Consider the following 15,218-nt stretch of genomic DNA (forward strand, 5'->3'; position numbering starts at 1 on the left):
CTGGGCACTTTCCCTCTCATTGGAGTGAGAACAGCAATCCCATTAATGACAGAGTGAAGTATTCATGTTCTCAGAAGGAGAGGCAAGTAATTGAAGATGAGGCACATAAATCTGGACCAAGAGTTTAGGCTCTGCTCCCACACCAGCCCCAAGCCCTATTCCTACTAGTATAAGTGCTCCTGATGAAAATGCCATTCCTTCATTCAGGAAGTCCCACTGGGGAGCCCAGGCGCCACACAGGAAGGATATTGATAACCATTATTTCTCAGGGCTGATTGTAAGCATCCCCACCCATCAAAGAGGAAGAAGTGCAGGGAGCTACGGGTGTAGAGGTCAGCATTTAGGGTCACTTTTTAGGGCCTTGTGGTCATGTGGTCTGTAGGGAATTTGCTCTTCTAATGCAAAGGTAGCAACTCTCTTGTTGTTCAAATCCACCAGCTTCTCCAAAGGAGATAAATTAATAACTTCTTCCAAAGTTCAATTCAGACACTGAAAACCAGCTGGAAGGTCAGTTATTAGTCTGTTCTGACTAAACAGCAATGAATTTTACGTTGGCATCAGGATGGATGGTGAAGAGGTTGAGATTGTTCACAGCTTCAGTTTACTCGGCTCCAGGGTCAACACTCTTGGCACCAGCAGCCAGGAAATAAAAAAACTTATTGCGATGGGAAAGTCTGCTGTTAGGGAACTCTCTAAAGTACTCAAGAGCAACGGTGTGTCTCTGGAGACTAAGGTGTGCCTGATACAAGCCATGGTCTTTACAATCACTTGTTATGCATCAGAGAGTTGGACAATGACTAGGGAGGACAGAAGGAGAGTTGATGCCTTTGAGCTGTGGTGGTGGAGAAGAGTATTGAATGTACCATGGACTGCCAAGAAAACAAACAGATTCATCCTGGAGAGGGTTAAACCAGGCTACTTCTTGGAGGCAAGGATTCTGGGGCTTCGTCTGACATACTTTGGGCATGTTGCAAGGAGGGACAGGTCCTTGGAGAGGGACATCATGCTTGGGAGGGTGGAGGGACGGCGCTAGAGGGGAAGACCCTCTATGAGATGGATTGATTCAGTGACTGGGGTAATCGGGATGGATGTGTCAGAGGCAATGCGATTGGCACAGGATAGAGCAGGGTTTAGGACTGTTGTACATAGGGTCGCTATGAGTCACAAACCACTCGACGGCACATAACAACAACAACAAGGGGTTTTTTTAAATATGTTTTCTTATTTTGTTTTTATGTCTAGAGCACACTGTAGTCTGCTTGGCTCTGTCTTTTCAAAGATCATAGATTAGGAGCTGATAAAGGTGATGCTGTTCAACATGATGATCATAGCTCCTGTCATTGAACTAACTGTACACGTGACGGCTGCTGAAAATCAAATGTTTTGTTACATATATGCTTACTACAAATTCTTTAAGTGTATGCAAAAAAACTATCTATTTATCTACATACACACACACACACACACACATTTATTTGAAGGATGGTAATAATTTTTTAGTGGACACGGGCCAGAGGAAGAGGCCTTATGTGTGTGAAGAGTAATACACACACACACACACACATTTATTTGAAGGATGGTAATAATTTTTTAGTGGACACGGGCCAGAGGAAGAGGCCTTATGTGTGTGAAGAGTAATGGAAGGCCCTTATGTCAACTTCCTCCTCCTCCTAAGAGCTGAAGAAAATGGGTAGGAGACTAGGTGGTTCAAATGCTTAGGTTTGGAGGTAAATGAAAGTGTGGGAGGCCAAACCTGCCCAGAGGTACCTTGGGATACAGTCCTGATAGACGTTTTCTGAAAGATCAGAGTCTTAAAAATACTATGCACTAGTGTTGCTCCATACCTGGAGAGTCCCCCAAGTCTAAACTGCCTCCAGGGCAAATGGCTTAGAAGGAATGAGAGGGATTTCAGGGGCTCTTGGGGGCAAATCAGGTGATGAAAGCCCATGGTTACTGAACCACAATGCTGTTCCCAGTTCTCGGTTCCTGAATCATTCCACAGTTCATTCCTATTAAAATGAAAGTGTACCAAATTACCTACATATTCCCCACAGGATCCTAAAGGCAGCTGAAAGAGTCAGCTGCTTGGAAAATCTGTGGAACAAAGGCAGGAAGAGCGTCGCAGCAAGTGTTCCAAGTGGAAAATTCTCTGCTTGGTAGCTCAGTACATCGCACAAGTAATTTATTCCTGATGGTAAAATTCTGTCCCCAGAGCAAGTGTCCCAACTCCAGGCAACGTCTGCTGTGCTGGGAGCCAAGAACAGCTTCTGCACTACAATTCACCCGAGGACTTACCTTCCCTAAGCCAGAAATCCAAAGCTTCTGGGCTGCCACACACAGCCTTCAACTGTGCGCACAGAATTCTGTTCCTCATCTCATTACTTCCCTCTCTCTGGTGAGCATTCAGCACTTGTTTTATTAGAAAACGCTGGAAGGAAGGAAGGAAAGGAAATAAAGAAGGATCGTCAACAATTGCTTCAGACAAAAGAGTAATCTCTTGGTAGGGCTGTTGTTGTTGTTGTTAGGTGCCATCGAGTCCAGTATGACTCAGAGTGACCCTATGAACAACAGATCTGAACCCTAACCTATCCTGTGCCATCCTTGTACCTGAGACACTTGAGATCATTGCTGCAGACACTGTATCAATACATCTTGCTGAAGGTCTTTCTCTCCTTTGCTGACCCTTTAGCTTTCCAAGATAATGTCCCTTTCCAAAGCATAGTCCCTCCTGGCAACATGCTCAAAGTATGTGAGACAAAGCTTAGACACCTAGATTGTACTTCAGATTTTTTTTAAAAAAGTAAACTTGAAAGCACACATTGTTGTCACATTTACAGAGTAAACCTTTAATATTAAAACTATCCAAGTTCTTCTATTGTTCATAGGGTCTTCAGAGGCCTGCTATTTCAGAAGTGAATAGTCAATCCTGCTTCCTAATCCATCTTGATCTGGGAGCTCTTCTATAACCATGATTAACTCTTCCAGCATGTGATGCCTTTAGTATCACAGCCACTCACAAGTTACCACAGTACAGCAAACTGACAGAAAAGTGCTATACTCATTAGAACAATGATAAACAAAAATACAGATACCCAAGCAACAAAGCAATTCATAATAGGCAGATCATTCTCCCAATATAGCAAACTGACAGATAATTCTCAAAGCTTAGGAAAATCCAAGTCTGAATCCCAGACGCCAGCTCTAGGAAAAGGTTTTCTCTCATTGGCAGTTCTGGAGCAAGGTCCTTGTCTCTGAGCTTCTGTTCCTGGACCATCTTCCCATGACTTATTATATGCTCTTCCATTTAAGGCACATGACTGGCAAAGCAGGATAGTGTCCCAGATGAGGGCACTGTCTCCTCTGGATCTGTTGTGGTTTTTGTTTTTGTTTTTGTTTTTCAATTACTTGCCATGCATCTGAGAGTTGGACAATGAATAAGGATGATAGAAGAAAAATTGCTTACTTCATACTTACGATACTTATAAATTGTTGTGTTGGAGAAGAATGCTGAAGATCTCATGGACTGCCAAAAAACCAAGCTGTGTCTTGGAGAAGGTGAAGCCAAAGTGCTCCTAGGAGGCAAAGCTAAAAAAGCTTTCCCTCACATAGTTCAGGCATGTTGCTAGGAGAGGCTATTCCTTGGAGAAGGACATCATGCTTGGAAAGGTGGAGAGATGGCAAAAAAGAGGAAGAACCTCAACCACGTGGACGCAATGACTGCAGCACTGGGCTGGAGTGTGTCAGACCTTGTGAGATTGGTACAGGATAGGACAGAATTCAAGTCTCTTGTTCACAGGGTCACTATGCGTCGTACTCAATTCTACAGCACCTAACAACAACGGAGAGAATGTGACCTTTGGGGATGGGAATCTGAAGGAATTCACTTCTCGGAGCTCTACCTGGTACCTCCCCAGAACTGTGCCTCCTCTCACTCCCAGCTCATCTCTTCAGGGCAAGGTATGAACCAGCTGTATACATCTGCAAATTCTCAGGACCCTTCACTGTGGAGCAGCTCTCAGCCAACAACCACCTAAGGAAACAGGAATACAAACAAATCAAGGAAACTAAGGACCAGCACTCATGATTAATTTTTTAAATCTAGGTGCAACTGCAGGAAGTCTTTTGCAGTTGAGTTCAGATGACAGGAAATCTTTCAGTTAGGCTGCACAGCCTGAGAAGTTGCCTTTCGCTGATAGACAGTAGTGAAATGAAGCAGGAAACCAGACCCCTGACCACTCACATCTCAGAAACAGCACAGAGGGCAGAAAGGTTTTGCTCACATGATGTGCTTTGAAGAAAATCCTTTTAAAAGGGGAATTCTATCAGTGTACTACTCTGTGCTACCTACTTAACTTATTTAACTATCTTGTTTCATATTTGAACAACCTCAACATAACCTTAAAAAATATTCCCTAGCTTCTTTTTTAAAACAGCTTCAGAGAAATTAATAACCTGCCACATGACCCAGGCACTAAATAGCACAATTAATGGGATGACAATGGGACCTGAAGCAAAGTTGGTCTGCTTATATTCCTCATTTCCTATAAAACATATTCCTCTCTTCTTAATCTTTGAAAAATTAAGAACATTTTACACCATTTACCCTGTAGGTTTCCTAGGTTTGCGTGCATTTTCCCTGCCTCTATAGTAGTCTACTTGAGTACAGTTTCTTTAGCTGTACAGCGTACATCTCGCACAGCTGAATGATGCGCCCATAGTTAACAGGTTATGTGATTTATGAAAGGTAATGTAACAGTTCACTAACACATTAGCAGAGTTCCTTCACCACAGGCACTTGTTTGCCACATTTTCTCTTCTTGGCCTGCTTTAAAGGACTAGGACATAGGGCAGACAAGCTTGGATAATAAGGGTCAGCAGGAGGGCCGACACGATGCCAAAACAAGCAGTGCTGCTGTGATAGATCTCCTGATGACGGAACTCTCTTGACATCCGTGCCTGCTTTCAGATCAGGCGTGAAATGGTGCCCCAGATGGCTTCTTCTTCTCCGTAGCCCAACATTGCCCCCTCCTTGCTCTGCTTTACTTTTCTCATAATAAAAGCCGTGTTTAAGCGCTGCTTCATTGATTTCTCCATTCATTCACTTGATTTCAGCAGAATTTCCAAAGGTTCAGGATCTGCCTCTGCCAAAAACAAATCTGAAACTGGACAGCCCTGATGGTGCCAGATGATTCGAGTGCTGACCAGGGTGGAATGAGAATTAGAACTTGCCTGGGCCACAGCTCTTCTTGACAGAGAAAGGAATCTTGCTGGAGATGGACAAGGGGATAGATGGGTGATGCTAAGCACTGAGGAGGGAGCTCTGGGGCACAGTCCATAACGAATTGTGCTGCCAATCTGAAAACGGGGTTCAAAATCTACCAGCGGCTTTATGAGAAAAATTGACATTTATAGCTAAGGAAGTTCACAGGTTGGCAGGACTTGGTGATCTGATGAGACTAAGTCTACCAGTCCTGGGGCTCAAGAAGGAGAAACGAGGTGAATGAGCATCCTTTAGGTGAGAAGTTGTCTCTGAAGGCATCATGGTGAGGATGGTCCAAGAGGCCAAGGGCCTGAGCCATGTACCGCTGATGATATGTCTCGGGTCTATTGCTTACTCGGCAGACTGCACCTGTGAGTTGCACTGTTCTGATCAATAACATTGACAAATACCTTACACACCTAGCTACTTTTTGGCTGAAAATTGAGCCATGAGGGTGAATTTGTTCCAGGTTTGAAGGGTGACAAATGGCCATAGTCTCATGAGCAAGTCTCAGAGGAACTAGTTTGCATCTGTCCAATAAACACAGCCTTTCCCACCTTAGTTACTTTGTTCCACATTCCCCACACCCAATTCTACCCACAATCTTAAAAAGAGTAGCATTTGCCAAGAGATAAAGCCCTGAAGGCAGGAAAGACTCAGATAGAAGGGTTTACAGAACTGAGAATTAGAGTGGAAGTGAGGGAAATGAGGTTACACTGTAGGTATTAAAATTCATGTTATAAGACAAAAAGTATGCAGATAGAAACTGATGTGCTTTGTAAACTTCTGCTCAAATTAGAATTTTTTTTAAATGCAATGAAAATTTGGAAAATACCTTGTAAAGTTGTTGCAAGCATTCAATAAGAATATGTAAATATGTAGCACATAGTGTGAACTAAATAGGCTTTTAATCAACCAAATAGGTGCATGCGTGGTGTGCAAACCATGAGACTGTGCTACAGAGACTAGGCCAGCAGCGCTCTCCACAGTTAAAGTGTTTGATTGCTAACCTAAAGGCTGGCGATTTGAATCTACTAACCCCTCTGTTAAGATTCACAGCCTAGAAAATTACAAGGCAATTCATTCTACTCTGTCTTATAGAGTCATTCCAAGTTGGAATCCACTCAACATCAATGGACTTGGGGTTTTGGAACACTCTGAGGGAGCACTGGTGGTACAGTGGTTAAGTGCTTAGATTTACCTAATGCAATTATTTTTTTATTTTCTGACTGCTGGTGCTAAGAGTGTTGATTGTGGAGCTGAGCAAGCTGTAATTGTTAACAACCTTGATCTCTCCTCCATCCATCATGGTGATGTCAATTGGTCCAGTGGTGAGAATTTTTGTCTTCTTTATGTTGAGATTCAATACATATTGAAGACCACAGTTCTTGACTTTCTGCAGCAAGTACTTCAGGTTCTCCTCAGTTTCAGCAAGCAAGATTGTGTTATCTGCATAACATAAGTTGTTGATGGGTCTTCTGCCAATCCTGATACCACACTCCTCTTAATAAAGCCCAGCCTCCTGAATGATCTGTTCTGCGTATAGATTGAAAAGTTATGGAGATAGGATGCATCCCTGATGCACTCTTGTCCTGAACTTGAACCATGCCAGGAAATTTTTTCACCCCCCATTAGTCATCGCTCTCACCCACCCTGTCTCTCATTCTATGAGAGGCAACTGTGATAGACTTTCTAGCTCTACAGATATGCCTGTCCAGTACAATTCAGATAAATACATTACCCAGTTAGTGATCTTTTATGATTGGCTGTTTTTCACTTTAACATGCTTAACATCCAAGGTTCTTTTGTGTTGGAACATATATCAATACTTCATTCCTTGCTATGCTTGAATAATAATAGTCCATTGTATGGAAATACCACACATTATGTATACATTCAGCAGTTGATAGATATGTGGGTTGTTTATAATCTTGGGCTATCATTAATAATAGTGGTATGACCATTTTTGGTAAAGTTTATAAAGTGGGCATATGTTGTTGTTGTTGTTGTTGTTAGGTGTATCGAGTCATAGGCGACTCATAGTGATCCTATGAATGAAAAGCCTGAGAACTGTTCGTACATAGAGTTTCCGGAGGCAAGCCATTTCGGAAATGGATGTCGCTCTTGCTTCCAGGCATGTTTTAGTCAGGAAGCTCCAGCCAACACTGTCCACCATGGGTAACCATCACCTACTTTGGCACATCAGTGTCCCAGTGTTCAACATCACAGCAACCACGAGTTACCTCTGTACAGCAATGCACAGACCAGTGCTATACCACCTAGAAGAATGCTTGACAGGAAAACAATTTGAACCCAGCTGAGGACCGCAGATTAAAATCACCCACCTTCGGCTTGGTAGCATAACTTTCTGTCCACTAGGCCAATGTAGCTCTCTCTGTGTCGCCGTTGTTGTTGTTGCTAGGTGCCGTTGAGTTGTAGACAACTCATAGCGACCCTATGAACGAAAGGCCTGAGCACTGTTTGTACATAGAGTTTCCGGAGGCAAGCCATTTCGGAAGTGGACGCTGCTCCTGCTTTCAGGTATTTTTGTTAGCAAGCAAAAATAAAATCACAGAAGAACAAAGAGTTGTTGTTGTGGACTGTGGAGTCAGAACTGACTGAGCTGACTATCCAGGGGGTTTTCAGAGGCCAAATCACAGGGGAGATTGCCCATCCTTCTCGAACAGAAGAGCTGGTGACCTCAAACTGTGTGACTTCTGGATTGCAGTGCAGTTTCTTGCCACTAGGCCACCAGAGATCAAGGAGTATAAGTGCTCAGATAAATAAATAAATTTGTAATTCCATGTGAAACTTTTTGAGGAACTTATATACAGTTTTCCAAAGTGGCTGCATAATGTATGTTGTTGTTATGTGCCATTGAGAACCAACCCATAGCTGACCCTCCAGCAGGTTTTCTGAGGTAGTTAATCGCTTGGGAGAAGATTGCCTATCCTCCCACGGAACAGCTGGTGCATTAGAAATAGTGCCTTCCAAATCGCAGTGCAGCTTCTTGCCAGTGAGAGTTCTAATTTCTTCATATCCTTGTGAATACTTGTTATTGTCTAATTTTGGTTGCTATCCTGGTAAGTGTAAAGAGGTATCACATTGTGATTTTAATTTCCATTTCCTCAATGACTTGTGGGAGCCCTGGTGACCTAGTGGTGAGAAGCCGCACTGCAGTCTTGAAGGCATAAGACCCCATCTACTCCACAGGATGGGCAATCTCCTTCTGTGCAATTCACTGCCTCTGAAAGCCCGCCGTAGGGTAAACTATTTTGACTCTATGGCACACAATGACAACAATAACACATAAGGTTATGCATCTTATTGTGTACAGACCATTTTTCTCTTTGGAACAATGTCAATCTTGATTCTCTCTCCCCCCACCCCTTTTTTAAAGAAAGGTTTACTTTTTTCTACATTCTTGGAATTGTATGAATTCCTTATATACAAATGTTATTGCTGCAGTTTTTGTGGTGTGCTGGCTAGTCGAAACCGACTCACAGCTGACCGGCCAGTGGATTTTCAGAGAGTCAATCACCCAGGAGGAGATTGCTCGTCTTTCTCTGCCTGCCTTTGCATTGAAGTGCAGCTCTCAATTCAATGATGACTCATCAACCTTCTGAATAGTAGATCATAACCTTCCACTAGCTTTGGCCATTCCCACAATCTCTGGGCCCATTGTTGCAGTGCTGTGTCAATTTGTCTCATTGAGGGTCTTCCTCTCTTAACTGACCCTCCACTTTCCCTGCCTGATTTTTTCCCCCCAAGGACTGATGAGTCATGGCAGTGTGCTCAAAATATGTGAGAAGTTTTGCCATTTTTGCCTCTACAGAACACCCTGGTTACACTTCCTCCATGATAGATTTGTTTGTTGTTTTAGCAACCTATGGAATATTCAATATAACACTGAATACACCAGACACACTTAATAAAACTCCTTATTGTGTTTGCAAATAAGTTCTCTCATTCTATTTTCTTTTCCAAGTATACGATTGCATTCCTTTTCAAAATTTTATATAAATAGTATAAATAATTTAAAAAATTTTAATGAATAATATTCTTATCCCTCATATACATTGTGTTCCATGCACGTATATTGTGTTCTATAGAGTCCTTGATTTACATTATATTGCGTCCATTCATATTATGGGGGGGGTTTCCCCTCACTTACAATAATCCTGCCAACAACTTTTATGAAAGCTTATAAGCCAGCTACTTCATGCTTCGCGCCCTCATATCCCCCTGTTAGACAGCTAATTGATGATTTTACCATCTCTATCAAACCAGGCCTCTGAGGAAACAAGAACATCCCTTTCCTGAAGGATCTTCTGTTCAACTTGGAAAGTTAGAGCGTCTGCGTCCACAAGCATCGTTCAGTTCAGAGCAAGCCCTCAGGTTGCAGCTCTCAACCCTCGTTCACAGCATGGATCATCTTCTCTTCTTCTGGTTGGGTTCTGGTCAACTCATCCCCAGCCATCTGTGACTTAGTGGAAATGGGCATTAGCTGTAGGCTCCAGAGTCCACTTCTCCATGTGTTCCAAATCTCCTGGTTTCCTTATATTTTTACTGCCTCCCGCCCCCTTGATCTTATAGACACACTTATTCATGTGATTAAGTAAATCATACATATAAAAGTGTCTGGCAATGTCCCATCTCCATCTAATATTGCCTGCTCAAATTGTACAGCAAGACTGACACCTCATTTGATGGGCACTGACACTGGTTATTGGTGATTGGAGGCAGGACTTGAAGGTTTAAAAGCTAGCTTCCTTTCTCAACAACCCTGATCTGATCAGCTATGAGGCTCCTAAAACCTACCTTTACCCAAATCACCTGGTAGAGTAGAACTTCCTTGAGATCTAGGTATTTTTATTCATGGTTTTGAAACATCTCAGCCCAGGCTAACCAGCTCCAACAGACCAAGGAACCACAGCCAACAATGTCCAAGGTCACTTTCTTACAATCTTGATAGCACTATTTGAAATACCAGGTTTTATTTGTGATAAAGTCCAATCTACCTATTTTGCTGTTGTTATTTATGCTTTTGATCTCATAACTAAGGATGTACTGTCATATTCAATGTCATGAGGATTAACCTATATAGTTTCTTCTATGAATTTTATGACTTTTGTGCTTACATTTAGATTACTGATCTTCTTACCGCCTTGTAGTCAATGCCCTGGTTTTGATCTCCTTTTCCAGGACAAAGAATCGAGCCACATGGGAGACAGCAGGGAGACAGGCCATGGATGAAGCCCCTGGGGTCAGCCTGGTCCAGCCCTCCCTGGATTGCTTTTTGTGCTCAAAATAATGCTGGTATGGCCTGAGCCCTTGCTAGAGCACGTGACTGAGAGGAAAGGAGAGGAGACAGGAGTGAAAGTGAAGGTGAAAGTAAAGATAGCTTTATTCAAAAAAAAAGATATGTCCTATTAATGTAACAGGATTGTGATGATACAAGGGGGGGGGTAGAAGAGGGGTGAGGATGTGCGGTGGGGGGGGTGTGCTTAATCAAGTGGTTGCACAATTTGATGTGGGGTGAGGGAAGTGGGAAGCAATCTGGTGTGAAAAACAGCATACTCAAATTTTTTTTAATTTTGAATTTTATTCTGATTTATTTACAAAGTTTGAATACATTGTTTTTCCACAAAAGATCCTTACCATTTCCTTCACCCCACCCACCCATCACATTGTCAAATTTTATAAATAAACTAGTCTGAAAACTAGAATGTATATGAATGATTGTATGAAACATAATATAAATGAAAGATTGCACAAAACAATGTATATGAATGGAACATACTGTAAAGGTATTATCATATGAAAATCAATTAAAAATATATATAAACAAAAGAGTTGTTGTACCCAACGAATCAAGAGACAGACACCGCAGGGTTACTGGTGAGGTCCTTTAATTAGCTGCGCCATGGGCGTCCCAGAAACAAGGCAGGATCACCCACTCTTGGGGTCAGTCAGGAGGGTTTTTTTATACTTTTGTTTGTCTTAGATGCTAGACTACTTGCTGCAGCAGTCTATTGTTGAAACACTTACAGGGTACAGAGATACATGAACAGCATTTTGCTGTTGAAACATTTCAAGGGTACATGGAGTGCAAAACTTCTATAGACGACAGCAGTTAGTGTTTTGAGAAGACGTTCGAGACGGAACTTTGAGGCTTGGGGCAAAATTTTCATAAAACGGAGTCTGCTTGGCTTCCCATGAGACACAGGACAGATCCAGTGTCCCGAGGAGGCATGTGCAAGCGCAAACAGCGCACAGGCTTGGGCTTTCCCCCTTTCTCCACTGTCCATTAGCGGATCTGGGCCTGGAAACCGAGCCTGCAGCCTCGGCATCTCTATCGCTTTGTAGTCGCTGCCTGCGGAATGGAAGAGGTATAGTGGGCCAGTCATCAGACATGCGAAGCCGTGTTTTCGCGGTGACCAGTGCTACACCTAGCGTGGACCCAGCATGTAGGTGCCAGTTGGCTGCCATGAACTCTGGAGCTGGGAGGATCCACAGCAAAGTGCATTTCCAGGGAGAGATCCAAGTGAAAAACGGAACATCTTTGAAATCTCTGAAACTGACAACAACAAAACAGAAAAATCCAAACATAAGCCTCTTTGGAGGAAAGAATTTTACCTGGATTTTCCTTCAGTCACAATATCTGAAAAACTGCAAAAAGATATCAAGGATCTAAGGTAGCTCTGGTGGCCTAGTGGAAAGAAGCTGCACTGCAATCACAGAGGTAACTGGTTCAAATCCACCAGATGCTCTGCTGGAGACAGAGGGGCAATCTCCTCCTGTATCAGTCAGATCTGATTTGATGGTACACACACACACACACACACACACACACACACTAAAATCTTTTAAAAAGACATTAGGATCTAGGAAGGTGAGTGGAAGAATTACTCAGCAATGACACCACTTATCTTAAATGAAAAGGAAGCTAAATTTGCACAAACCTTCGGTCAAATTTCGTGTGCCAAGTCCAGAATCAGCATACTGGGCGGAAACCCCTTCACCTCATCTGAACCATGATGGTAGCTCATTTAAGAGTCCAGATCCAGTCTCTCCATAGATAGGTTTAAGCAGAGGAAAATTATTAGCTGAAAAAGCTATTAAGGACCATGATTTTATTCCTTCAAATAGTATATTATCAAATGTCTTATCAGGGGGGGTGTAAAAAATCTTCATATTGATGACATTATATACTACATTAAACAAAAGGAAAAAGAATTGTATTTACTCAGGAAAACCAGCACTTCTGTCAGAGATGTGGGGAAAAGAATTTGTACTCAGAAAACAAAAACAGATAGACTCAAAAAGCCTTTTGTAAAGGTGGAAGATACGTGCCAATTTTATAGACCATTTAAACTTCAGTTGACCAGCATGCCTTTCATAAATTACTCTATCCAGAGGCCTTATAGGCCATTTGATATGGATAAACCATCAAGCATCTAAAAGCAAAGTCACCTTAAACTGAGAATCCAAACAGATGGTGATAAATGTGATGGAACTCAAGTTCAGTTCCATTTGAAAGAAGAAGAAAAAAGGATATAATGAATTTTGCATGAAAAAAATATGAAGCTCTCGAAACCCATCTTCTATTATTAGTATCAGTATTAGTATTATTATTATTAATTTTAATGAAAATTTACAGAGATTTTGGATTTCTGTTCATTCATTGGTGCACTTTTCTCCCTGCCCACCCCTCCCCTCCAGTTTGTTCTTCTCTTTGAAAATTAAAAGAAAAATTCTTTCATTGTTATACAATCCCTCCCCACAAGCCCACTCCACTGTGCAGCCTTCATTCTGGACTCCTGTCATGGCAATAATACCTAATCACATATACCTTTTAAACAGTTCTTTCTCTCATCTGTTTCAATGTGAACAACACAGAAACCCGCACAGAGCAGCCAGCATCAAGTTGTTGATGCTACAGTATCCAAATTAGTTTATGACTTTGTAGAATATGAAAGGGACATACATAAAAAGAAAAGAATAAAATACAATATTAGAACTCTTTCTCCTATTGAAACAAGCATATTTAAGAAGATTGAAAATAAAAAAATAGGTAGAATTGCAATTTATTCTTCAGAAAGACTTTGGGGAAAATCATAATATACGAGGGTCAAGAAGAATTTCCTCTATAAAGAAACCCAGCAGTCTGAACAAGAGTTTGTGTCTGTTTCAGAACCTATCCCTTGCCCTTCAAGTGAGCTGCGAGGACATCAAGAGGAAAAGACTAATAAGTATTCTATATTAAGTACAGCTAGAAATGACATTGAAGTAAACCTTACACACTTGCCTTTGCATAAAAACAAGCTGGGATGTAAACTTGATGTTTCTGAAAATAAATTCATTCTAAATTAATGTAATTTGGAAGAACTGAAACTAAAAGTCAATCACTGTCTATGTAGATTACAGCCATCCACACAAGTTTCCAGTTTCACTATGGATGGCAGTATGTCTAAAAGAAAGAAAAATCAGTAAATAGCTGGTCTTTTCCCAGCAAAAGAGCTGAAGGAAAAGGGCTCAGTATTTGGTCATGGTTGTGGTTTGATAGCAATGAACAGTTCACAAGAACACCTGCTCCATCCCATTACCTTCCTGAAGAATCCAATGACTGGAACCTCAAGAATGTAGATAGCTTGCCTCCTGGTTAAATGCACCATAAAATGAAATTATTATCCAGAAGAAATAAAAAAAGAAAATCTAGAACCAAACGTGGAATTAGATAAGAAAAACCCCTGAGTTTATTACCCAAGAAGAAAACAGAATTTGTACTTCACCACTACAATCTTTACTAGATTTATTTCTGACTAATGAAGAAAAATCAGAATTTATGGGTTGCATCAGCTACCCAGAAAACAGTGGTACATACATGACTTTAGATATCTGGGAAGAAGCAAATTCAGATAATCTGTTGTCAGTGGTTTTGTTTTCTTCCCCTTCAAATTCTACATTTACTGGTTTTTAGTCTTTTATGTATACTTAGAAAGATTATAAGCATTATATTGAATTTTTTATAAAGTTTAAAAATTCATAGAGTGTTTTTGCCAACATTGTTTACAGATAATATGTAAATAATAATAATGGTGGCCTTTGTGTTTTTCTATACAATTGAACATATATTTTTAAAAAACAGGATTAACTTTGACTCATTTACATATTGTTGTTGTTGTTATGTTCCATCGAGTTGCCTGAGACTCATAACGACCCTATGTACAAGAGCCCTAAGCCCTGCTCTATCCCTTGCCAATCTTACTGAGTCTGACACACCCATCCCCGTTACCCCAGTGACTAAATCAATCTATCTCATTGAGGGTCTTCCTCTCCTAAGTTATCCCTCCATCTCCCAAGCATTATGTCCCTCTCCAAGGACTGATTCCACCTTGCAACGTGTCCAAAGTATGTCAGATGGAGCATCAGAATCCTCACCTCCAAGGAGCAGCCTGGCTTCCCCCTCTCCAGAATGAACTTGTTTGTTCTCCTAGCAGTCCATGGTATATTCGATACTCTTCTTCTCCAACACCGCAGCTCAAAGGCATTAACTCTCCTTCTATCATCTGTAGTCATTGTCCAGCTCTCTGATGCATAGCAAGTAATTGCAAAGACCATGTCCTGGATCAGGCACCCTTTAGTCTCCAGACTGACGTTGTTGCTCTTCAGTACTTTGGAGAGGTCTCTGACAGCAGACTTTCCCTATGCAATTCATCTTTTAATCTCCTGGTTGCTGGTACCAAGAGTGCTGACTGTAGAGCCAAGCAAACTGAAGCTGTCAACAATCTCAATCTCTTCACTATCCATCATGATGCTGCTACATAATTGTAAAAAGTGTTATAATCTGCTTTATGTCATTGAAAACTAGTGAAAATTTAAGAATGTCAAAACAGTGTTATAAATCTAGGTGTTTTCACTTATTGACTATGAGATACATTCTGATGATTACATT

At 41.5% G+C, this 15,218-nt stretch overlaps 1 pseudogene; it reads left to right on the plus strand.

Moving 5' to 3' along the window:
- Positions 1 to 11,750: 11,750 nt before the first annotated feature.
- Positions 11,751 to 14,243, plus strand: LOC102859558 (annotated as a pseudogene).
- Positions 14,244 to 15,218: the final 975 nt, after the last annotated feature.

The sequence above is a fragment of the Elephantulus edwardii genome, unplaced genomic scaffold, assembly GCF_000299155.1.
Source record: "Elephantulus edwardii isolate Elephantulus edwardi_28Jun2011 unplaced genomic scaffold, EleEdw1.0 scaffold00062, whole genome shotgun sequence".
NCBI classification, from domain to species: Eukaryota; Metazoa; Chordata; class Mammalia; order Macroscelidea; family Macroscelididae; genus Elephantulus; species Elephantulus edwardii.